Consider the following 24,983-nt stretch of genomic DNA (forward strand, 5'->3'; position numbering starts at 1 on the left):
ACCTGGGTTTATCCCAGACATGCTTGACCTCCTGTGTTGTGCTGGCTAAAAGCTGGGTATGTAGGCTCTGAAGGGAGATCTGCAAACATCTAAGGGCCAAACCATGTCTCAGGTAAGCACTCATCAGCACGCCTTGATACGTCTGCACAAAGAGAACTATGGACATGGACAGTTACTGTGTGTTGACCATGGCCTGCAGCTAAGCACCCACATATCTTCTCATCAGGACAAGAGAGAGAACAAGAGTGAAAGCAAGAACACTCATAGGTTGAGATGAAAACAGTTTAATAAGTGAAGGAGGAAAAAACAAGTAATATGACAGCATTCATTCACCACCTCCTGCAAGACAGCAATGCCAAGGTAGTGTCAGAGCAACAACTGATTTGGAAGAACCCACCCCCCAGTTCTTAGTGCTGAACACGGCATCATCTCACAGGAAATACCCTTATGGCCAGTTTAGGTCAGGCACAGGGTCAAATTTTTTATCCACCCCCATCCTACTCACTGGGGGAAGGAGGCAGTGTGGGAAAGAGAGACAGCAACAACACTGCAAGCACTGCTCATTAATGGACATAATATTGGTGGTGTCAACTGTTTTAGTCATAAACCCAAACCACATCACAGGGGCTGCTATGTTGATCATTTACTCAGGCATCCTCCTTTCCTGTAATGGTCAGTGGTTGCTTTTCATGGCTGACTGCTATTCATGTAATTTCAGGTAGAGAAAGTTGAAGATCTTTTGTTTCAATGCAGTTATTATGTGGATTTCACCTCTGCCAGATGTGATTTCCAAGAGATTCTGGGGAAAAGCCATACTGGAATAATTCCAAAAGTGTTTCTTTTTATCAAATTAGCAAAAGACTAGTCTTACCAGCCATCCCTTGCTGTTCAGCGAAAGCTGAATCCACTGAGGCTGCAGTAAACAAAAGGCATTTAGAGAAAGCCAGTGATCCAGAATAGACATGACTAACTTATCATAACACCCTATGTGCAAGAAATTTGGACTCAATTCATTAAGAAATTCTGCACCACAGGTCCAGTAGAAAGTCTGTTACAATACAAACATCCCTGGTAGGTACAGGTCAAACTACAATTTGAACAACAAAGGAAAAGTTAGACATTTCACAACATAAGATCTTTGTGATTTAGATGAATCAATCCAGATTATCTGTAGGTACATCGAACAGATGGACAGTTTGTTACATGGCCAGCTCTGTAGAGACCAGAGGCTTGTATGTCCTTCACAGCAAGTGTCTGAGGGAGCAGTGTGACCTCATAGAAGATGCCAGCAGTGCTCCTACTTCCATTCCCTGTTCATCATACAAGTTTCTTGTTCCTGTTGTACTTATGGCTGGTGATTCTGGTCCGTGTTTCTCCTGACAAAAGTGGAATCAGAAATGAGGAAAAAAGTTCTTAGAGGTTTCTTATTTAAAATCACAATTTCTTTCATTGAAAGTAGATGAACAGCTCCTTTCTGATCTTCCCCTACTGAGTTTTCACAGAAAGAACTGCTTTGGTGGAGAAATAAAATAAAAGCAAACTGCAGAGAGCAGAGCTGTAACTATTTTTTATTTAAGCAATAAAAAAGCAATACTCCAATCCTTAATTAAAGCAAGTTGAGACAACTATGTGGTTTAAGGATGTGATAGAACCCCTTTTATTTCAAGAAGAGCTACATTTGTCAAGACAGGAACAATCAGAGAAATACATCTTGTTTATCTCACAGAATGACTATTATCTCCTGAAAACAGCAGAGTTCTCCATTTTAGGAAGTACAGTTAGAGTTGGCTTCCCAGTCCCCTCTTCATGCCCCTGAGTAAATGCATATGGGAATTTTTACACAGGAGTACTCTCAGAAGACGTGGAGCTAGCATCACTGTTTAGTAGCATCTATTCTCCTTCATCACCCCATCCCAGTAAGTTAGCCATGCCAGATAATGAATTGCAGCACTGTAGAGCAGTACTGCAAAGGGCACTTGGCAATTCTGGACTCCTATTCTGTGTAGTTACAGGACTATCCCTCAACCCCTCCTTTGCTCAGCTCTCTTCAGCTCCTTATCCCCTAGGCCATACATGTATGAATTGCTTCTACACAGCAAGGTGTCCTCTGTCTCCACACTGGTAACATATTCTCTATATCAGACCTTTCCTCAACAGCAACTTGTCATGTGAATGGGAATGGGAAGGGACTTGCAGAAAAGCACTCATGTCCTGCTTTGTCTAGGGGTGTTCCCCTGTGATGCCTTGAGCAGCTGTGACAAGCCAGAGCAGTATTATGCTCAGTGAAGATCATGCATGTACAGGTAACAACTGAAGCAATACCTTGTGTTCTTAAATGCTGTTTTGTCCTAAAAGAGAATTGAATTTGTCTCCTTTTGATAAGCATAGTGACTTCCTCAAAGCAGCAGGTGTCTGGAACCATTTTGTCAGGTTGCTAATTTTCCTCTGATGATCACATTTACCAATGTTTAGCTCCTGGGAAGCTGATGGTATTAAGAGCCCATGGTATTAAGAGCACTCTGCCAAACGCTGGGAGCTATGTTCTCTGCATTCATGCTTTTAATGAACACAAATACATGCCAACCCTGCCAGCTGGGTCAGATAGGATAAGGAGAGGCTTATTGTTGGAACCACTCTAGTTCATGAAGAGTAACTTTAGAACTATTTTATGAATAGGATGTAAAAATTTGAAAATACACATCAGGAGAGGTTTTTTTGTACTAATCTTGTTATTTTGGGAATTCCCATAACTGCTAGGTTATTGGACTACAGGTTTTTCTGTATGGGATGAGTAGGAAAGACATATTTTCAGTGGTTACAAAAGGGTATCCACTAGTAAGATTGAAGTTGATCTGAGTTTCTTTTCAGATTTTCAAATAGAGCATTTCCATGATGAGTATTTAGAAAAAAAGTTGTGTTGCCAGGCCAGTTTTCATATGGCACCTCTTCACCAGAAGGAAATAACACTTTATAATAAGGTGCTTTTCAAAGGAAATTTTTATGTGTCTTTTTCTGGAAAGCCTCTCTCTGTGCATATTTTGGTGTAAAGCTTGTTTGTCTAATACATATTTACATAATAAATTTAAGCCTTTTATTTCAGAAGGCTTTTGCAGATATCAACTCATCCATACAGTGGAATAAAAAAACTTGACCAAATAAAATGTAGCAGACCTAATGGGTCTGCTCAATAAGGTCTGAGATTAACCTTCATGTTTGAAAACTAAGCAGTTAAATCAAACTGAAAAGGAGTAGGGCTGAGCAGTGGCTGTACTGCTGACTAGGTGTGCTCATGAAATGGGACATGATAAGCCATGGGGAGAGGAGAGCAGAGCATCTGCCTTGCCAGAGGCACACAAGGTGCTGAGCACAGACTGGAGCTGGACATTCTGTGTGGGGCTTGACTGAGGACACTGCTGCCAGTCAAAAAGGAGAGCTCTCCTGGGGGATGTGATCTGCTAGAAAAAGCAAAGCAAATCATCACATATGAGGTGAGCAGATAGCAGGAGGGTGCTCAGGGGCTCCCAGGGCTGGTGGAGACAGGGCTGAATGTATTTTGAGCTGAGAAAGAGAAGCTGTGATGGTGGCTGTGTGCCATGGCCTTCCTGCACAGCCTGTGCTCTCAGAGGAGTGTGAGAAGCAGGGGAATATTGAGATCACTTTGAGGCTTCCTCTGTACCTCTGTAATCAAAGAAAGATTAAATCCATTCACAGTCAGTCCTCGTGGGATGTAAATTGTTGGTGCAGCACAGCCAGTGCTAGGGACACTCCTGACTCTTCACTCCCCTGTCCCAGTTTCCACTGCATCCTGGCAAAAAAAAAAAAAAAAAATTAGCACAAATTTCACCTGAACTCAGGATTTCAAGAACAAGAACTGACCCAGATGCCAAGGAATATAAAGAAAACAAAGAAATAATTTGCAAGAGGAATTAAAGCTTTAAGAACATAAAATCTAGCTCCTTGGTGCTTTTCAGACCTGTAGGATGATTTGGATGGTAAGACTAACAGTGTCCCACAGGCTGCTGAAGAAATACAGAGAAGGCAAAAAGGAAAATTATGTAGGCATCTGTGTCAAACATCAAATCACAGAACCACAGGATATGCTGGGTTAGGAGTGACCCACGAGTCATCAGTCCAACTTTCAAGCCTGCACAAAATATCTCCAAGAGCCACACCATGTGCCTGAGAGCATGTGACCATTTCTCTCCAAGTCACTAACAGCTTGAAAAGAAATATCCATAGTTACATCTGCTCTGTGAAGGCAGAAAGAGCCCTGCATGTTGATATTTGCCACTTTGGTAAACATGACCACCAGTACATAAACAGCTGTTGGTAACATGCAGGGAGAAAAATCAGGATCACTGTTAGGGATTTCAATGTCAGTAACTTAAACAAAAGACTCATAAAGCCAGAATGAAATATACTTGAAAGTCTTCAGCATTGTAAATGATGATTTGCTAACTAGCAAAATACTGTATCCAATATTGTAGTCTTGTCAAGACTTCATCTTGTAAAGGAGAGGAGAAAAGTCTGTGCAATAAAAAAGCAATAGTTGTTTAGGTTGCACTGAGTGTTTTGGCCATAAATAGCCTGTTTGCTGCAATCTGTTTGCAGCAGAATCTCAGCCAGCCCTGCAGTCCTTGGTGACTGTCCCCAGAAAAAAACTGTCTGGGTTTGGGGCGGAGTCTAGCACTGTAAATATTTAAATCAAGATTGAACCTTTTTCTGAAAAACATATTCTGTTTCATTTTTAACTATGAGACCTGAAGCAACCATTCCTGAAATCTCTGCTCTGTATAATGCAGTGGATCACCCCACGAGATCCAGAGTGACTTCTTAGTAACTCAGACTTAATAACTATGACAATTAATGTAGGCAAGTGTCATAATTTAATGGTGATGCCATATGCCCAAGCACTTGATATTCTCAGTGGAAACACTACAAGCTAAACTTCAGAAATGCAGTTTAATTGTAATGCTTGAAATTCTTTATGTACGTTTGCCTCTAGTAGAAGGTGCTCAGTTTACATTTTGCTGTATATGCTCCATTTTACTTCGAGAAGAGGAATCTTTCCTAACACCCGCATGATGTAACATATCACGGCAAAAAAAAAGAGAATTGTTTTTATATAAGTAAGACTAATGAAAGGAATTATGCAGGGAGTCAATACTCTATTGACAAGTAATCCCAGGGACCATGCGACAGCATGTTTACAAAAATAAAGGAGAAGGTGGCATGGTGTCAAGACGCTCTAGAACCTATACTCATCTCTTTCTTGCTTTTCATTGTCTTATTTTGACAGCTTTAATTTTTTTATTCCTAGTCAAGACAGAATGTCAGGCCTACAGAGATGTAAGCAAACATTTCGGAACTATGTCCTCTATTAAGAAAAACAAACAACTTTAGTCTGATAATGTAGGTTCAGCAGTGTGAGGATGAACTAGTTATCATCCTGCTTGGGCTCTGAGATGTCTAGATTTTATAGAATATAATTAAATTGACAACATGTGATCTTTACTGTTACAGATGAATATCAAAAGGAGCTTGAAATGTTAGTTGAGTTGGTGGTTTTGTTCTGCTGGCAAAAGAGGTTCCTGTATCTATCAATCAACCAAGTCATATAGTCAAAATTCCAAATGTTTTTTTATTTGTCTGTAACTTTTGAACCATTGTTTTAGAAGATACTATTGTGCTACTTAGTGCAGTCAGAAATACTGCCTTGACTCTTGTACAAACACCACATATATTTCTCATCAATTCTATTTCCTGAGGCATTTTTATTTTAATCTAGTCACGGAAAAATATTGAAATAAAATTTTCTATTAAACACTCAGTTTGAGCTGTTTGAAAGAAGCAGGACCATATTGATAATCGTATAAAGAAAGTGAGCTTTAAGCTATTGTATTCAGATTCATTTCCTGCTCAGCAGGGTCTCTTAAATGACATTCATGGCAGGAAAAGTCAAGTTACCCTGAAATGGAAGAAAAAATATTATGTCCTTTCTCAGAGAAACTTTTCAGAAGCATTTATTTTATCTTAGTAACAGTGTATTTAACAGCACACTGATTTTTTAAAATTTATTTTTATTTTTTCATCTTGTTTTCTGCTGGTTTACTGACTGGGCTTAATGGATGATATCAAACTGTGCATAGGCAGCTGGAGGAAAAGTATGCTTGTCCTAGCATCTCCAGCCCAGCTGTGGTGCTCACAGCATGTTACTCTCAGCCACTAAGGAACCACCACAGTACTTTGCTCTTGTATCTCTATAGAGGAAAAGCTGGCTGAAAAGTCAATTTATCATTACTGTTTTTCATCTGGGATGATGGGATGATCTTAAAAAATGTTTTATTTATATGATATAAACAGAGAAATTAAATAGATTTCCTCATTTTACAAATATTCCTCATGCTGTGTATTCTTTAGAGATTAATGCTCTAAACCTGCTGTAAATTATGGCAGGATATGTGTAATCTACCAGTGACACATTTCAATGCTTAAAAGTCTTTGGCCTCCAGCCTTGGCCAAGGAGTCAAGCATGTTTCTCTTAGATCATCTTGTTCACTCTCTCATGGCTCACTGCTTGAGAGCCCAAACCTGCCCCACTGAAATGGAAGACAAACCTCTAGCTTTAATTACTGTTTGCAAAAACTTAAGCCTTTTGCAACAGAGACATTTTGTTTCACAAACAAAGTCAAATTAAGCACAGGGTAGAGTTTTGTAGCTGTTTGTGAGGAGGACTGGGATGACAGAGACTCACATTTGGCAACAGTCTGGGGCTCTTCCAAAGGATCTCCATAATTTACACATACCAAGTACAGCTGTACTACTAATCCTAGCCTGGGCTGGCCTGTTGTAGCTGTTCAATTGTGTAGGCTCTCTCTCAGCTTCTGTCATCAAGACAGCTAAATCTGCATTTATGTTATAGATGTTGTTGAACAGCACAACTTTCCACATAGCAGGTGGTTTTCTAGTGAGATGACATTTTGCTCCTAATTAATGTATGCAGTTCTTTGCTCAGGGTAGGTGATCAAAACAAGCCCTGCCAAGACAAAAAGAAAAAATAATTCACAGCATGAACACTGGGACAGCTTTCCTAACTATTTCAGTCAATTAGTTCTGAAGCTGATGTAAATGTATCTTTCCTTTTTTTGCTCTTACATCTGCTAGATTATGATTATATTGCCTTCCTCAAGATTGTGGACAAGGTGAGACCACTGGAGAGTAAGATGCTCTGGATGACTCAATAGGCAAGGAAGCCTCCCTGCTCTTCCTTTTCTTCCCCAATGAATTTTCATTCTTGTATAATGAAAATGAATGCTGAGCTGCTGTGTATCATCAGAGAACTTACAAGTCCATCCACGGGAAGGAGATTTTGAAAGAGGATAACCTTTCCAAGTTCATGATCCCTCTTGGATGATGGGAATCAGAAGATAGTAGGCAGCAGTAGATGCTGACTAAAACAGCAGAGCTCTGGAAAGCCACTGGAAACAAGGTCTGCACAATTTAGAGGCTGGGAAAGTAGAATTGGTGTAACATTTTGCTTACCAAATCCTGGCTTCCAACCCTGACTTTCAGATGATCACTGCATGGCTGGGTGATGCTTCTTCTTAGCACCACTCCTGTACAGCCCAGTGCAGGTTCCTCATCATAAACAATAGCTTAATTTTCTTTCCAGGAGCTCAAGGTCCACAAAGCAATCTAGCAGTGGCTATATGTAGATATATGTTCTGATATATTTTGAAATGAAGTGCAGATTAGACTGCATGCATGTAAACAAAGGCATTATTCACACGTGAGCAGGCAATGTGACTCTGGTACAGCCTCTCTCAGAGCTTGTCAGGAAGGAAACACAAAAACCAGAGCGTGATCGAGGTATCCTCATGCAGCCAGCCCCAGTTGTTCCAGGTACAGTGCAGGCCAGTAAATCATTTGACCCATGTTTAGATTTCAGTAGAGCAAACATGATACAGCCAGGCTGATAGGTCCTGGTCCAGGCAGAAAGCACACAAGTGACAGCATGGTGTCCTCCTGAGGCCAAAGCACTAACTAACTGAAGACAGGACTTCTGTACCTCTGACTGCTATTCCTAAATGGAGCATTGCAGAATTTGTCTCTTGTCACCGGGACTCAGCAAGGACCACCACTTAAAGAACTTCAGAAGCTCAGGAGGTGCTTTAGTAAAGGCCTTGTAAATATCACAGACACAAAGTATCTCCATTGCTCCTTATATTCAGAGGTTTGTTGCTTCCTCTGAACTGTTTCTCAAGTGTGGAGTTTGCATTAATCAACTGGTTAGTGCCATCACTTCTCAGAAAACACAGAAGGCCATGTGCCCCCTTCCCTCTGATAAACAAAGCCTGTGCCACTCTGTTTCAGTGCTTGTAATCCCTAGCCAGACAGTTAGAGGACACTTTGGGTACATCTGCATTGTCACCTTAACTCAGAGCATCAGCCTGCAGCTAGCAAAAACTCCCTGCTCCCTATCATGCTCTGCCTCAGTCTGCGCCACAAACCAGAAAAAGGTGACTGCTGTGATCCTCCCTGCAACAGAGGTAGCCCGGCAGAGAGTGACACCGGCCCTCAGGTGTATTCAACACCCCTGGGTTGGTGGATGCTCTGGTTTTGCAGATTTGTACCTGGCCCAGCTGTCTGAGCCTCTGCGCACCAGACTAGCCAGGCCAGCAAAGCAGCACAGACGTGTTGCCCTCCTCATGGCTCCTGCACTGTTGAGGCAGGAATAGCAGCTGCTGCAGTGATGGATTCAACTCAGTGCAATTAGCAGGAAACCTCATTTACCCCTAGAAAGTAGATCCTTTCTAACACACAGTGAATGAAGAGGACAGGGGAGGTGTGTGGTGGGACAGATATGGGCCAGAAAGAGCAGAAGAGGGATTGAACTGACTTTACAGATCTGGTGGCTTTGGCTTATCACATACCTGGAGAGGTCAAATGGCAGGTGAGTGCCTGTGGAGGCACAAATGCCCTGCAAAAGGGAAAATACACAGAAGGGAGGGCAGCACAGGAGAAAAGTGAAGGAATTGTTATTCATTTAATGCTGCAGCCTCTCTTCAAAAGGTTTTTCTCTTTAATTCCTCACACTACAGAAGGAAGTTATTAAAACATGAAAAGATGCTGGAATAAAGCATATACATCACGGTATGCTCAAATTTAAAAATCTACACCAATATCCTAATGTATTTTTAGATAAGGCACTGCAGTCTCTTCTTCTGACCTAGTAGTGTGAGGAAAATTATCTTATTTATCCTCAAAGTATGAGTCATCAACAAAAAAGGAGATTATTGTGTGTGTTTGCCATAATTAGTGACACCCACATAGAATGAGACTTTTGCCCCCTCTGTGAGCTGAAGCTTAACTTTCAGAAGGATCCTTTTGAACACAGTGGCACTGAACTTATCAGTGACTGAACACAAAGCATTTTCATCTAGATTTGAAGCCATTTATGAGGGTCTTGCAGAAAGAGAGAATAAAGTTACCTTTCTCTCCTACATACTCCTTCATTACAAACTCCCCAAGGATCATGGACAAGCAAGAAACATAATGAATATTCATTTCCAAAAGTTCAGTTAATACTTGTGCATGAAGACTTTCAGCAGGCTTATGCAAAAGCACACTGGAGACTTTGCTGTGTGTCTGTACACAAAGCAAAAAATATCAAGAACTCAGAAACAGTCATGACTCTCTATAAATTGAATTGCAAGACCTTATTTCTCATCTACTTCATGTTTTTATCATCAGACAACTTTCATCTTGAGAACATTTCAGGGTACAGTGGACTGAATATAACATGCAATAAGCCTTATAAGTTTTGCCATAGGACTATGTGTGGAATTTTCTTCTTCATTAAAGTTAGCAACCATGCTGAATCATATTTATTTTTCTTTTTTTTTTAATATTATGCAGAATAGATTTTTTAAAATGTGACTTCTCATTTAATGCCCCATCTGCCTGGCTGGGTTCAGTCCAAGTGTCTGAGCAGTACAACTTTAATTCTTTGCTTTCTTCTCAAAGTCAACCCTAGTTGACTGAAATGTAAAGGAAAAAAAAGGAACAGAATTAAAGATTCTGGTATTTTTTACTTTTTTATTGCTTTCAGTAATCAAGGAGTTTCAATTTTTATCATCTAAGCCGCTTTTCATGGCACTGCAAAATTTCAGACAAGGCAGCATTTTGAGCTGGGCTTCCATGACATGCCTACTACTACCACCACCACCTCCTTCAGTCTTACCCATGAGGTGGTTGCTCAGACAATGGAGCTTCCTGAAGTCCCCAGCTGGAATCCAGCCACTTGGCCTCCAGCCCTTTGCTCTTCCAGTTCCCAAAGAGGCAGTAGTCCTGTTCCCGGCTGAATTGAGGGAAGAGAGGTGTGTGGATATCTTGTGTCAGTGTGACAGGTCCAAGCTACAGGCAGAAATCCAGAAGGATGGCAAGATTGACTCTGGCTTGGTGCTGGGGTCATTTCTTGGGGCACAGTGTGACAGGAAGTTTTAAGGGTAGCGTGACATTTGCAGAGGTGCAGTAAAGTGGGCATGGAACACTCTCTACGTGGGCCAGAATGCTACAGCCAAGAGTGGTGGAAACTCCTGGGCTCTGCTCCTCAACAGGGTGGTGTGAGGGGGAAGGAAGGGAGATGGATTTACAAGAGTTACAAGAGCTTCCTCCTGCCTTCTCTTCCTGGCCACCCCAGGAGCTACACAGCTTTACCTCCAGTGAGGCAGTGTGGTGCTGGGAAGAACCGAACCTATGTCCCTCATCTTATTTTGTTTCACTCACCAGGAATACATCTTGAAAAACAAGAATTAAAAAGGCTTACTGCTTAGTCTGATTTAAGGTGAAAGAAAAGATATTTTCTGGCTTGTATATAAGACTAGGACTTTAAAAATATTTGAACAATTATGAAGAGCAATATGAACATTTTAGTATTGTGGCAGGACACAGTAATTGAGAATGAGGCAAGGTCTCAGGTAACTGAGCTGAAGTTAAATGGAACAAGGGCCCTGATCCAGCAAAAACACACAGGCACAGGCACAGTAGCTTCTGTGATCTGTTCTGAAAATAAGCTTTGGCTCAGATGTTGTGATACCATTTATTGTCTGGTTTAATAGCTTAGTGAATGAGCTACTGACGCCATAGCTAAGGAGAGGATATATGCTTTTCTCAGCAAGAAGAAAACAGAATATTGACAAGTAGAGCAGTGCTCTCACCAGAGCTTAATTTTCTCTTCTTTGAGAGCCAGCTTTCTGTAAATGGCATTCATGCTGCCTTGGCAAAATCAACCACAACAAACATCCCAATTTGAGTTGTGCAATATAGGAACTCTGAAATGTTCATTTTCAGAATAATTATTTCATACTCACATTATTATTTCAGTTGCCATGCTAAAAAAAGTTAGTAAGATTTCTGGCAATGAGAGAAACATCTAGATAAAATGCTTTATAAACATTAAATATAACCTAATTGTATTTATTCCTTTATAAATAAGAACACCAAACCCTTTCTTCCCAGTTCAAGATAAGTTGTAGCCACACATTCAGTGAGTTCCTGGGTTGACTCAAGATAAGTTAACATAGAAACTCCTAAAAAGAAAAGTGACAGAGGATTTTTTAACTATGTCTGTTTTTTGGAAAGAGCTAAAGAAAAACAAGCTGTTTGAGATTCAGTTTGCCTGTTGGCTTTGATGTGTGAATAAGGTATGATTTTTTTTTTATCATAGTAAACATAGAGTGAGTAGGACTGTGAGCCTAGACTTGCAAATTTTCATGACAGCTTTGCATATTGAAATGATTCACACAGGGAAATAATCCTGGAAGTCAATAAAAGAAACACAGCTTCTCCTGCCATCCAGATACTCTCCAAGATACAGAATCTTGCAGACTCCTGAAGTCAGTAATTTTATATCAAATGAGCTCAGCAGTTTTGAACACACACATAAAGATCAATTCAAATTCTCCTTCCATGCTGGTACTTGCTTTGTATGATTACTTACCCAGGGCATTGTTCTAGCAGAAAGTAAGTAAAATACTTGTTTAACACTAAAGACAGATTAATCATTCCTTTGTTTCATTAGCAAAGTAATCAAAATGCAGGAAAAGACAGAGTCTAACTCTAAATACCAATCTGGACGTAGGCCTGCCCTTTAGAAGAGGACTAAACCACTGGCTAGCTTGCTGCATACACACTTTTCTGCTTGATGGTCCTCTCCATTCCTGCTTTTGTACATGGGTGGTTTGGGCCTGTAATAAAACATGTCCAGAAAAGCTGCATACTCAGAGAAAGAAGAAGAGGAAACAGAAGGCTTAATGTCTAAAATTTACACAATGAGCTGGAACTTATGCACTGCAAAGATTAATGTTGAATGTCTGGGCCCCAAAAGAGAGTCAGAAGCCTTCTACAGCTTCTTATTGAATGCCCAGAGTAGGTCATGTATCACATGTTGGCCTGCTCACACATCAGCTTTATACCTCTCCATCCTGATATAATTCATGCTCCACAGGCACAGCACAGCTTTTTACCTGAGTTTGTAAAAACTTGGAAGATGCTTGTCACAAGCCTTGGGACTCTGCTTTGCCTCCCAAATACTTCAAGGCCAGTCCATGATCTGACTCAGCAGCCCTCAAGTCCTCTCTTGAATTCTGGCAATGGAAGTAGCAGTTTAAATCCATCAAACAGAAAATAGGGCCTAAGAAGAAAAGGAAGATTTTAACTGCATGGATAGATGTCAATATGCTGTGGGGCCTTTGGGGAAGGTGCAACTGCAGTTGCTTGATGTTCTTGAGGAGTCGTCAAAAGCTGCTGCTCTGCAAAGTGAACCTGATCTAAGTTGTTCCCTGCGGCTCCCAGAACTGAGTCATCCTCTTCAGTATGTACTGCTTTGGTACAAAACCTGTTCATTACATCACCTCCAGATCAACTATGCAAATAAAATGGATCTGACACACATTTCTAACTTGCAATGATTGTTTTTGCCAACTTTTCCTCATTAGTGCAGATTCTCTCTGTGACCTATTTTCAGGAACTGAGCAGTTCAGTCAGGCCTGGATGATAAGAGCCTGTGGTTTTACTTCTACAAAATAACATGAAGCTCATCTGTAACTTCAAGTTTCCCTTTAGCTGCTGATGTTGCAAAAAAAGTTAGAGGTACAAAACAGGACACTTATTTGCAAGGTTAAACCTTGAAAGTCCTCCAAGTCCTCAGCACTGAAGACATTTTAAATCAGAGAATCTCTTCTCTACTTCATCTCCACATTGTATCTATAAAGCAGATATGACTCTCCCACTTCATTCCTCTCTAGTCTTGCTGCAGAGGAAGACTTGCTCTCATTTTCTCTCTTGTGGTCCTGCCCGTTTGTTCTTTAGTGAATCTTATTATCCTGTCTGAGCAGCCACACAAATTTAATGACTGGAGCAGAGACTACTTCCCTGGCTGGCTGTTGCCTAGGGTCTGGTGTTTCTAGTTACATTCTTGGGTACTAAGAGATGTGGCTGTGAATTGCCCAGGCTATGACAGGTGTGCTTTCTCCAAGACACTCACTCACACATTGGAGAGGGATCCCAGGCTCAATCCCATTGCTGTGTCATCTGGCCCACACAAGGCAACTGTACACAGCACACTGGATTTCCTGGGTAGTCACTTCTCCCCAGGCACTACAAGAGGCAAATGGACAGCTAGGACTGCATTTGGTATTAGGCACTGCAGTGCTTGAGTTGTAGAGACTAAAATCTTACATTGCACCAATTTGACAAATACAAAAGGCAGCATCTGAAGTGTACTGATAATCTTCTATCTAGTTCCCTTTGCAAAAAGCAATATGAAGTTCCTCCCAGTCTAATACAATTTCAAACCAAAGCAATAAACCCTCAAAAAGAAGTATTTTGCTAGATGGTTCTATCTTGCTCTGGGCGGACTAGTTGCTTGACACCATGTCCAAATATCTTATTACCCCTAAGGATGGAGACTCCACAACCTCCCTGAGCAAATTGTGCCAGCGAGTTTAATAAAGTATATGTTCATATGTTTAATATGTTTAATAAAGTATATGTTCATAGTCATATTAAGTGCATTTCTTATATTTTATAAAATTAGGTAAGGACTTCATACACAGAAGAAAAAAAAAAGCCAGAAAGTGTAGTATAGAATTAATGTTCAATATTCTGAAGCAATAGTACCTGAGGAAATCTTTGTTCCTATGTAACCATACAGTGAAAAAGCTGTACATAACTGAGAATTATTTGAGGGACTATTCTTAATGCCATCCTCTCTTAGATGATCTACTAGGGCTATTTTCTTAGAAGGAGTCATCTCAGCTATTTCTTGAAGATTTCTTAATGGACAGCTAGGTGTTAAAACATGAAAAGAGCACAATCTCAATAGGGACTTGGGATCATATAAAAAAGTAAATCAATAAAATAAAATTTGGCCTGATAAAATATACAAATAACATAGAATTTATTACCTATGCACAGGAATTCAATTCAAAGAACTCTGCAGCTGGTGGTTAGTAATGCTGGAGGCACCCTGACTCACTAGAAATTTGTCCATGCCACTTGAAAATATCTGTTTGGCTCAATTTCCTCGTGCATCTGGGATTTATTGCCTATGAGCAATGAGCACCTCTTTAAGTCTCTTAAGAGGTCCAGTCCAAATGACTTTCTCAGAGTTTATTTAAAGCCCCACAGAGTTGTGAAATTGTCATACCTTTTCTATAATCCACTTTCTGGCTGGAGTATTCACCCCTATAATAGAAGAGCTATTCCTAATCCACTCCATCAAAGGGAGTTTGAATAGAGAGGTGACTCCCATGTTGCAGGGTGTCCCAGGCAGTGTACTTCAGGGGATTATTTACTCCTTTCCTACTGAGGCTGGACCTGCAAAGATGGGTGATATTTACAATTTTCTCTCTAGGTATGTTCTTCACAGAGGATAGTACACAGAAGGTTGTGCATCAGCTCCATGACTTTACAACGTATTTTACTGATGTGGCTCATTCTTAATAGTGCAGGAATTACAGTTTACAGAAACCTGGGAATATAGTATATAAATGGGATCTACCTTTTCAGGTGGACTTAGCTTACATAAATCCAGCTGAAGGATATTGTAAACTACTGATATGTGCCAAGTTGGTCTTCATATTAGTGCCTTTCCTTACACAAGACAAAGTCCAAGCCACAGGAAAGCCAAACAGCCCAAATTTCTTGTCTCTGTGAGCTGAGAGACGTAAGCACGTTCTTACAGAGAAAAAAAAAAAAAGGAGTAGGCCCTGACTACATGAAGGACACTTTATAAATTCTACAAATTCTGAACTATTCAGGGAAAAGAAAACATGTTCTGCATAATTATCCTTGGAGTGCAGTACTGTAGAGTATGCTTAGGAAAAACACCAGAAACACAAAATGCTTGATTGAGGTAAGGCATATTGATGATTCAAAAAAGGAGCATAATTTTAAAATAAATCTCATTTTAAAAGCAATCAGGCAGATTCAGTGCTCTTAAATCTGTGGTCATACAGCATCACAGGGACATAATTAAAAACAATTACTTTTCCAAGCTGAGAGACATGCAGTTGCCAGGCAACATATTATATACTTGAGAACATATAACACTACACATTATTTACATAGTGCTGTTGTTGTGTCTCCAGATGCTGATACCATTGTATCTAATGCAGATTCTTATAGGCTCAGCCACCACCTCTCTATAACCATCATGCTGAATCCATTCCTTGGTTTGCCAACACTAGCCCATTTTTAAACCTACAGCTTGAATCACTACTCAGGAGTCAGTAATGTGAACAGAAGTTGATTGGAAAGGAGTAGTAATGAACTTCATTAAACTCCTTTCATTACTTTTCTTTTAATATCAAATAATCAATCTAATAATATTAAATCACCAAGCTAAAATGATTGATATAGATGTTGCAGTTTACTGTATTTGTTAAAATATTTATAAAATTCTTATATCATAAGACATTATCTCCCAAGAAAAATGACACTAAGAATTAGAATTATTGGAAATCTCCCAAAATAACTGCTCTGTGTTTTCAGGTTCTTGGAAAGAAAGAACATATTTCCATTCTGGATCTGTTCCTTAGTTTGGACTAGATTTTGTCATTCCCATGCACATGGCTTCATCCACTGCCACCCTTGAAAACTCATAAAAGAAGGCATCAGCTCCTGTGAAGGTTCATAAGTACCAATAATCCATGTTATGAAAACAAACCTACATGGAGTCACATATGTTCAGCTGAATGGCGTGTCATTTATGTTGGACTTGTTGCAGTAGTTTGATGTTGGAGAATGATGACTTGGAGAATGTAAACATAGGAAACTTTCCTTATCCTACTACGTCTCACATGTTGTGGTTTCATAGGCCATGCCACTCTACTCCAAATGAAAAACTGTATTTACATGACAGTCAACAGGACATAATTGGTTTGAGTCTATATGAAAATCTGGTCCATGTACGTGAATTTTCTCAGATTTTATACAAGTCTTTGCTTCAAATATTATTATATTGTGAGAGGGGAGAATTAGTTGCTACAGTCAGGGGGAAAAATGTTTCAAATAAAATGGTTTGAATATTTTCTGTTTGAGGTTTGGAAGTTTTGGGTTGGTGCCTGCAGAATCCTCCTCCTGGAAGTAGCCCGCTGGAGGGAGCTGTGGCATCTCAAATACATCAAGAGCCTCGGCTGGAAACTGCCCTGGAGGTCCCCAGGAAGGATTTTCCACACATATTTAGTTTTATGCACCTCTGAAAACTATGAATCACTATAAACAGATATCATCTTTGGTCAAAAGGAATTTTTGAAGCAGTGGATATTAACAGAAAGCTTTTGTTTTTATGTTTCTCAAATACAGAATCTATAAAAATAACTTCATTTGGAGACAATTGCCTATGTGCAGTTTGCAATATTTGCACACCCAATTATTGTGACATTGGGTGGCTGAACAGAAACAACAAAAGGGAACTATGACTAAGAAATGTTCTTACTCATGCCAAAAATGAAAGGAAAAATTGCTCCGTAACTCCTTACTGATTTTCTTCCATGTGGGATGCATCTTCTTGGACACTGGCATAAAAGCTTAAAAGCTTTACCTTGAAGCCATAGTTGTGAGGATAAGATCATTATATTTCACCTTTGAGCTACTGTGTGTCTCCTGTTGATGAGAACCAGCAGCCCAAGTGTGCAGAGAGGGTCAGCTGCAACCTGAGGATATGACAGAAAGCCAGGTTTAACAAAGGACATGGGTACCTACAAGCACCCAGCGAATCCACACCTCTGCAATAGGGACTTGGGCATTGCCTGAGGAATCATTGGCACCTCAAAATTCACCCAGAGATGGACGCTGCAGCAAGGAGCATCTTCCCTATACAAAGTCACACTAGTATCAAATATGTAAAAGAACAATTTTCAGGTTAATCCTTGTCTTTTAAAATCCAGTGGCAGAAGAAGGACATCCTGATGTCTTAATACAGGGGGACAGCAGCCCTTGAAGCAGGTCTGGATTCAATTCCTTCTGCAGCCTGAAACCATTCCAACTGACACCACCCAGCTTACCCTGGAGTGCTCTCAGGCCATGCTAGCAGCTGGGATTTTGAGTGAAGTTAAAGTGGTATTAAGCAAAGTGCAAAGATTCTGGGTCTCCTCAGACCCAGCTTGGAGCTGCATCCCTTCCTGTCTCTACTTCACAGTCTATGATTCAGTTATGTGGGCATTAGCATTTCCATATAGGATCACAGAATATTTTGAGTTGGAAGGGCCCCATAAGGATCATCAAGCCCCAGGTATCATCACCCCTCCTGCATGAGTCTGGTTTGTCTTCGTCCAACTGTGAAGGCAAAAGTAACTAATGGAAAAAACTCGGGAAAGCAACACCATGTTATCAATAACGAAGAGAAGATGCTACAGATGTAGCCTTCCTTTTCCATTTTTGCCTGTCTTTGCATATGCCTTTTTCTCAGGCAAGGGCTCAGCCAGAGGGTAGACCAAGAGGCTTAATCAGAGAAATGACAGCACATTGCATAGACCATTAACAGCCAGGCACTTTTTCAGGCTGCAGCTGTTCCCACCCAGCCAGCCACATTAATGAATAAGCAGACTAGCTGGATGCTTCTGAAAAAATGAAGAAGGCTGACATTTGAAGTATCATTGCTGGGCTTCAAAATTAATGCCCTTTTGAGATAAATGAAGGTGATTTGCAGCTTTTAAACTACTGGCACAGATGGAAGCAGCCCAGAAAGCTGAGATTCCTGGATGGCCCATGAAGGCCATATAAGGATAGCAAGACTGGTAGTTGTGTTCTCCTATCTAAGTCCTGAGGGTACAATCCAGCAGCCTTATTCATAGAAGCATTCCAGTTAAAGTCAGATAACAGCAGCATGATGAGGTACATAGGACTGATTTTTAAAAATGTGATGTTCTTAATTATCTGATGCTGCTTCAAGCAGTCCCTTCTCCTTTTAAACATAATCCAGCTTCTAATGTTCTCCACTCAAAACCATTCTTATGAGAACGTCAGAACTAATAAAAAAGCAGAAGCATTTCATTTTTAGATGAGAATGGATAGAACAAACACAAAACATGCAAGTAGAAAATTTACATTCAAAACCTGTTTATCAGAGTTGCAATTATCTGTTCATCAAAGACTTTTAAATACCACTAACACAGCCCCTTATGTTCACTTGGAAGAGTCCTTTCAAAATACACTGGTGTTCCCTTACCAGCCTTGGAAAGAAAAGCCAAACCAAAAACAACCTTCCTGCTTCTCTGGACAATACACTCTTAAATATAAGAATCAAGATAAAGATACAGAATAATGCAAGTGTATGTAAGCTGGAAGGTATAAGGTGTCTAAACCTTACAAATTAAGCATTCAGCTCATTATGTTCAGAAGTGGAATATTAGACTCTCAAAGGCTACCAACAGAACAAAAGTAGCCCCACAGAGAACACAAACCCTGCAGAGAGGATGCAATTACTTCTATATTTCTTCTCCTTCCAAAAGGCAAGACTGCCTCAGTCTCTTCTCATTAAGTGAGAAAGTTATTACTTGGAATTCATTCCTCCTTGTAATTACTAATTGGGAAGTGAATAGCAATACCATATAAAAAGGATAATATTCTTAACAACAGCAAAGGGCATAAAAGTAGCCTCATCACTTTCTATATGTTAGTTATGTCATTAGTCCTATTAGCACTGCTCAAAATGAATAAGTTAAAAAGGAAACATTAAGATACACTTCAGAATTGTAAAACCAAAGAACTAAATATTAACATATCAATCACTTCTTTAAGTCTCATGAATTTCTTCAAACAAAATAGCAATGAAACTAATGTGGGGAGGTTTGGGTTTGGTGTATTTCTCTTTGAAGAAACACAAAGCTTATTCAGGTCCCAGACTCTCTCAGTCCTCTAGGACTGAAATCTTACCTTATTGAACCAGAAGCATCTCTTAACATTTCAAGTCAGTGATTTCACTTGGAAGATTTTTTTCTGCAACGTGAACAATTATCCACTGGATTCAGATGTATTTCATGCTGAGAGAACTATTGCATGCATTTGAGCATGGCAAATTGGCTCTATACACACATGCACGCACACATACATATAGAAAAAGCTACCTAGTGGCTGTTTCCTGAATCCTCCTTCAGATGACCAGCCAACAGGATTACTTTCCAATGTGACTGTGATTAGTAAATGAGCAAATGCAGACTGCATACCCTTAGCTGTGCATTTTACTCAGCAGCAAAGGACTATAAATATTTCTAATTGTTGTGAAGATTCAGCGTATCACTTTCAGGTTTGAAGAGGATATCATTACTGTCTTATATGACCTCTGGTTATCACACTAAGAAAAATGGGAACAAAATCTATACTAATTAGGCATCTAAAATAAGTGAATTTCAGATGCCCACCTCTCTTGACTGACTTTTGAAGGTTAAATGATGGTTAAACTACAGAATCACAGAATAGGTGCAGTTGGAAGAGACCACTGGAGAGCATCTAGTCCCATCTCCCTATTCAGACAGGGTCCCTAGAACATGTTATTGAGGATTGTGTCCAGACAGCTTTTGAAGGAGACTCCATAACCTCTCTGGACAATCTGTTCCAGGACACAGTCACCCTCACAGTAAAGTAAGTTCTTCCTCATGTTCAGGTGGAACTTCTTCAGCATCAGTTTCTGCCTGTTGTCTCTTGTCCTATTGCTCAGCACCACTAAGTAGAGCCCAGTTACATCCTCTTGATACCTCCCTTCAGATATTTACAGACACTGATGAGGCTCCCCCTCAGTCATCTCTTCTTGAGGCTGAACAGGCCCAACCCTATCAGCCCGTCCTCGTAAGAGAGATGCCTTAATCATCTTTGTAGTTCTCCACTGGACTTTCTCTCGGAGCTCTATGCCTCTTTTATACTGAGGAGCCCTCATTTGAATTGGGTATATGACTTCAGTTGCCTAAATTAGGGTATGTGAAGCTCACAAAATGGACATTCTGATCATCATATTCTAAAGAAACTCAGAATAATGAACTAAAAAAAGGCAACCATAGTAATGCCTAGGGCTTGGAAATGGTCAAGGACCCTGGTATATCATGAACTTACAGCATTACCAATTCTACACACTCTACCTGTAGACACTCTTACTGTGGAACAAGAATGCCTTTGTGTACGGTTGTCCTTACAATCAATATACCCATGCCAATGGTCAGAGTACTATTCCTGGCAATGAAAGCTGAGTGACAGCTTAGGCTCACACAGAAACTCAGGTAAGGGAAATATCTCTCCTGAACTACTAAAGTTTGAGCAGCTCACAGTCTTCATTTCATTGTTGTGAAGGTGCAGCTGAATGGAGCTGCTTTCAGGTCAGCCAGGGTGAAGCCCTGGCTCTTCTGCAGCCTATGACAAACCCCATAAGCCCAGATTTCATCTCCATGTTTCAGGAGTTTATAAGCACGGAGCAGCATTAAGTGCTGCAGTGGCTGGGGGCAGGGGAGAGAAAAAAAGCCTCGCTGGTTTTACATCTTAGATAAGCAACTGTATTTGCTAAAATAATCTCATTCCAAAGCAAATAGATTTGATTCTTTAGAAATGTGCATCTTATCAGTGACAAACATTTGAACAAGCTCTTTGAATAGTGCCTCTTACTGATTTTTCAGTAACAATCAAATGTTTCATTGTTTCAATTAAAGCTTGGTCTTTCACTTAAAGACTTACTGTCCAATTGTAAAATGACTGATTGACTGCAATTATAAAGCAAGATTAATTATTTTTCTTCATTTCAGACTAAAGAAAATTAGTGTAGGGTTTTATTGTTTAAAGGGGGTCAATGTGTTTCATTATGTACTCATAGAGAATAGCTCAATGATACTCCAGCAACCAGTTATATGGACTGTTTTTATTAGCAGCAGAAGAAACCAAATACTGCACAGCTCATCAGGCTGTGCAAATGAAATGCGATAATGAAGTTCTCAAGCAAGCAGAATCAAGCATGCCTGTGTTATTCCCTTTCTGCACTGAGTGTATAAAGTATTGCAGGAACTGCTCTCTGTATAAACATGTCTATGTTCTATCATACATAATTCAAGTTTTTCAGTTCCCTGGTGGAGTAGATTATCTAACTCCATACACTGAGGTACAGTCCACAAACCCTGCACTGGAACTGTACCACAACAGTACCATACTACACTGCATTATTGATACAACTCTGTCTCTTGCAACAACATATGTATTCTCCATCACCTTTACCCTAATACTTTTTAAATGTCTACAGCATCCTACCTGCAAAGACCTGGATATGCTCTACAAGCAGTAAGTTAGAGTTCACAGAACACTGGATAAACATGATATCTCGAGCATCATTCATGAGCGCACAGACTGTTCCACAGCTCTAGCACTTGCTGCTCTCAAAATTCATGGGAACTCTGTGGGGATCTTTGGGAACAGGTCTCAAATGACAGGCATTTCTGTAATAATCTTCTGTGTCCTGTAAGACACCTCAAACATGGCATTGCAGAACCCAGGCAGGGTCTGTTCCTGTGCAATCATCACCCTCACAATGGGATTGCAGGCTGTGTAAATCAGTGCGGAATTGAGTCTGGAGACTTGAGCTGCCATGAACATCTTAAAAGAAGATTACACCCATGTAATAATGCACAATCCTTTGCCAATCCCTAAAGAAGAGCGGGGTGGGGGTTGGGGGGGAGGGGGGCTCGATAAGCAGAGGGAGAACAGGGACAGGGGGCCAGAATCAGATTTCTCAGCCAGCTCAGTCCTGGTTGTCCAACTGTAACTCAGGGATTCAGAATCTGTGCAGCTCTAAGCCTGGCACACTCAAGCCTGCTGAGTCCTTGGCCCATCCTTCCTCAGTGGTCTTGCTACAGACACACAGCCCTGAGCTGAGTGGCTGAATACAGGGAGGTCAGTCTCCAGAGCCCAAAGGTGGTTTCATCTTCTCAAGCAGTAACATAATCTGTTTGCACCTTCTGTTTTGGCTCTGTGGAGCCAGGCTGATCCTCTGGATTCAGAATCTAGTGCAGAGGGAATATATGGTATAGGTATGGGCATTCAGCCTATGTCTGCACCATTCTCCTCACAGTCTTTCTAGCACAGGCTAGTCCTTCAGGACTCGGAAGAGGATGCGTAAAACATTTATACACCTTCAACTACATTTAGACATGGTTTGTATGCCCAAGTACTATGTAAGGGAGAAAGGGACTGGCCTGGCTGGAGGTGCCAGCCTGCATAACCTCACACAGGGCACAAGGGGACTTGAGCACTATTCCCTGTCCTGTTTTCAAAAACACAGTGCTCTGAAAGACCAGACAAGACTTGCAGCTAATCTCCAGTTAGTGCCTCATGCTCCCAGGGAACATGGACAATTGTCTTGTAAATCAGCCAGACCCCAGCCAAACAGATGGACTCAAACAGCCAGGAAGCAAGATGCTGGCATCAAAGGTTGAGATGAAAATCAAAGTGGTTGGGATTACAGAGACGACTGCTCTTTTGAGGCTAGTCTTCTTATTCAAGGGATTGTAATTTGACTATCCAACCTAAATTTTTAAATTGGTTTTAGACAATAACCTCCTGTACTAAGACAGTGTTAGGTGATCTGGATTGGGATCAGAGTGAAAAAAGATTGCACTAGGAGGGCATGAGGAAGAAATGTAATAAAATTACAGAGAACAAAACAAGAAGATGGAAAAGGGAACAGGAATCCTGTGACCCTGATCCCCTAGCAGGAAGAACATGGTACCTAATGAAAAATGAACTGCAAAGGACAGATGCACACTTACTGATGAAATTCAGAGGTGTGGAAGTGAACAACTGTGACACCAAGGCAATGTGCTTATAAGAATTAAATATAAACATCAGCAAGAATGTCTGCATGAGTACAGTTAACTGTGCCACTGCTCTCTGAGCACCAGGTCCTCATAGCACTCAAGCTCAAATCTAGCCAAATTACAGGGTAGCTGAACCTTGAACTTTCCCAGTTGCAGATGGTCCCACAATTCACTTATTTGTCCTGAAGAGTCAGGTCCTGGCAGCATCAGAGCTAGCTGTCCAGAGCTAGGATCCCTGGGAACTTCCACCACATAAATGACATAGGCACGATCTTTGGAAATTAATTGTAAATAGTGTGCATGTTTGCTTAATCACTCCTGGACATACCTGACATCAATGGAGCCCTCTGTCTCCAGAATGTCCCCTGCCTTTTTTAACCTCCCCAGAGCTGACCTTCCTGCAGCTCGAAGTCTGAAGCTCTGCCTTGGTTTGACTTTTGGCTTTGACCCATGAATGACAGCCACATTCTTTGTTCATCACAAGGCAGCAGTGTCCACTATTCTGCTTTTTCAATGTTATTCTTTTCAGAAAACTCTTCTCTGGCAAAAGCAAAGTTTCAGAGCAGCCAGGGGAAAAATAAAAATGGGTTGTACAACCTGAGCCACATCTGAGTCCTTCTGCATCCCCAGCCTTGCAGCTGGGGACCTTGGAGAAGCGTGGCTACCTGCTCTGTGAACCTCTGTGCTTGATTCCTGGTAGGCATGGTCTCACTGCACCTGCAAAGCTAGCAGCCAGCTCTCATCCTCCACAATCTCCAAGGGCTGAATCAAGTTCCAGCTCTTCAGGCAGAGCAGGCTGTCTCCACCGCATCTGGAGGCACCCTGGACCAAGGGTATGCCAGGGTCACTTATGACCTTTTGACAATTTGCCCCATGATTCAAATTTCAGTTATTCCTGCCCTTCTGGATAATCTTCCTATTTCCCCAGCCCCAGCTTTGAAGGGAAGGCTGTGCACCACTGCTTGCTAGGTTGGAATTCATCCTTCTAAAGCTGACATTGAACGTGACTGTCAGACTGTCAGACATCAGGGCCAGCCCCAATGTGTACCACACACAGCAGCTCAAGGGAGAAGCATTTTGAGTGGCCTCCTGCCCAGCTTTGCTTGTTTCCCGTAGTAGATGTGGGGAATACCCCACATAGGCGCTCCTGCCCTCGAGAACAAGCCGCATCGGAGGGGAGCAGAGGGCGGACAAGGGCGGTAGAAGCAGGATCTGCTGTGCGGAGGATGCAGCTCTTCCCTTGGGTGCTGCCAAGCTCTGGCCCCTGGGTCCGGGCCACGCACACCGGCGCAGCCGTGCCCCGTCTGCGGAGACACTGGGGAGGCACATGGTGTCCCCAGAGGCCACTCGCCCCCTCCGGGCTCCCCCTCCCCGGGCGGCTTGGCGCTGACGGCAGCACGAGGCTTTAACTTTCCCCGCCGGATCAAGGGCCTTCTGTGACCGTACCGCGGGCTCACACCCCTGTCCCCCGAGAGCATCCGGCCACCATGTGCTCGATGGGGGCGGCGGGGCGGGAGTCTTCCTCCTCTCACCCCCGCCCGAGCCCGAGCACCCCAGGCCTGCTGGGCCTCCGGCTGCGGGCCGGCGGGGGCAAGCGGGCGCTGCACGGAGGAGTCCGGCCCCGGGCGGCGAGCG

General features: G+C 41.5%; 1 long non-coding RNA gene across 1 annotated transcript; it reads right to left on the bottom strand.

Annotated features, from left to right (window-relative positions):
- Positions 1-1,549: 1,549 nt before the first annotated feature.
- Positions 1,550-24,965, bottom strand: LOC146763470 (uncharacterized). Its single transcript, XR_014951871.1, has 2 exons — positions 23,677-24,965; positions 1,550-3,805 (listed from the first exon to the last, which is right to left on the bottom strand). It is a non-coding gene; the product is annotated as an uncharacterized LOC146763470 (long non-coding RNA).
- Between the last annotated feature and the right edge of the window lie 18 nt (positions 24,966-24,983).

The sequence above is a fragment of the Lonchura striata genome, chromosome 1A (assembly GCF_050655825.1).
Source record: "Lonchura striata isolate lonStrDom1 chromosome 1A, ASM5065582v1, whole genome shotgun sequence".
Taxonomy (NCBI): Eukaryota; Metazoa; Chordata; class Aves; order Passeriformes; family Estrildidae; genus Lonchura; species Lonchura striata.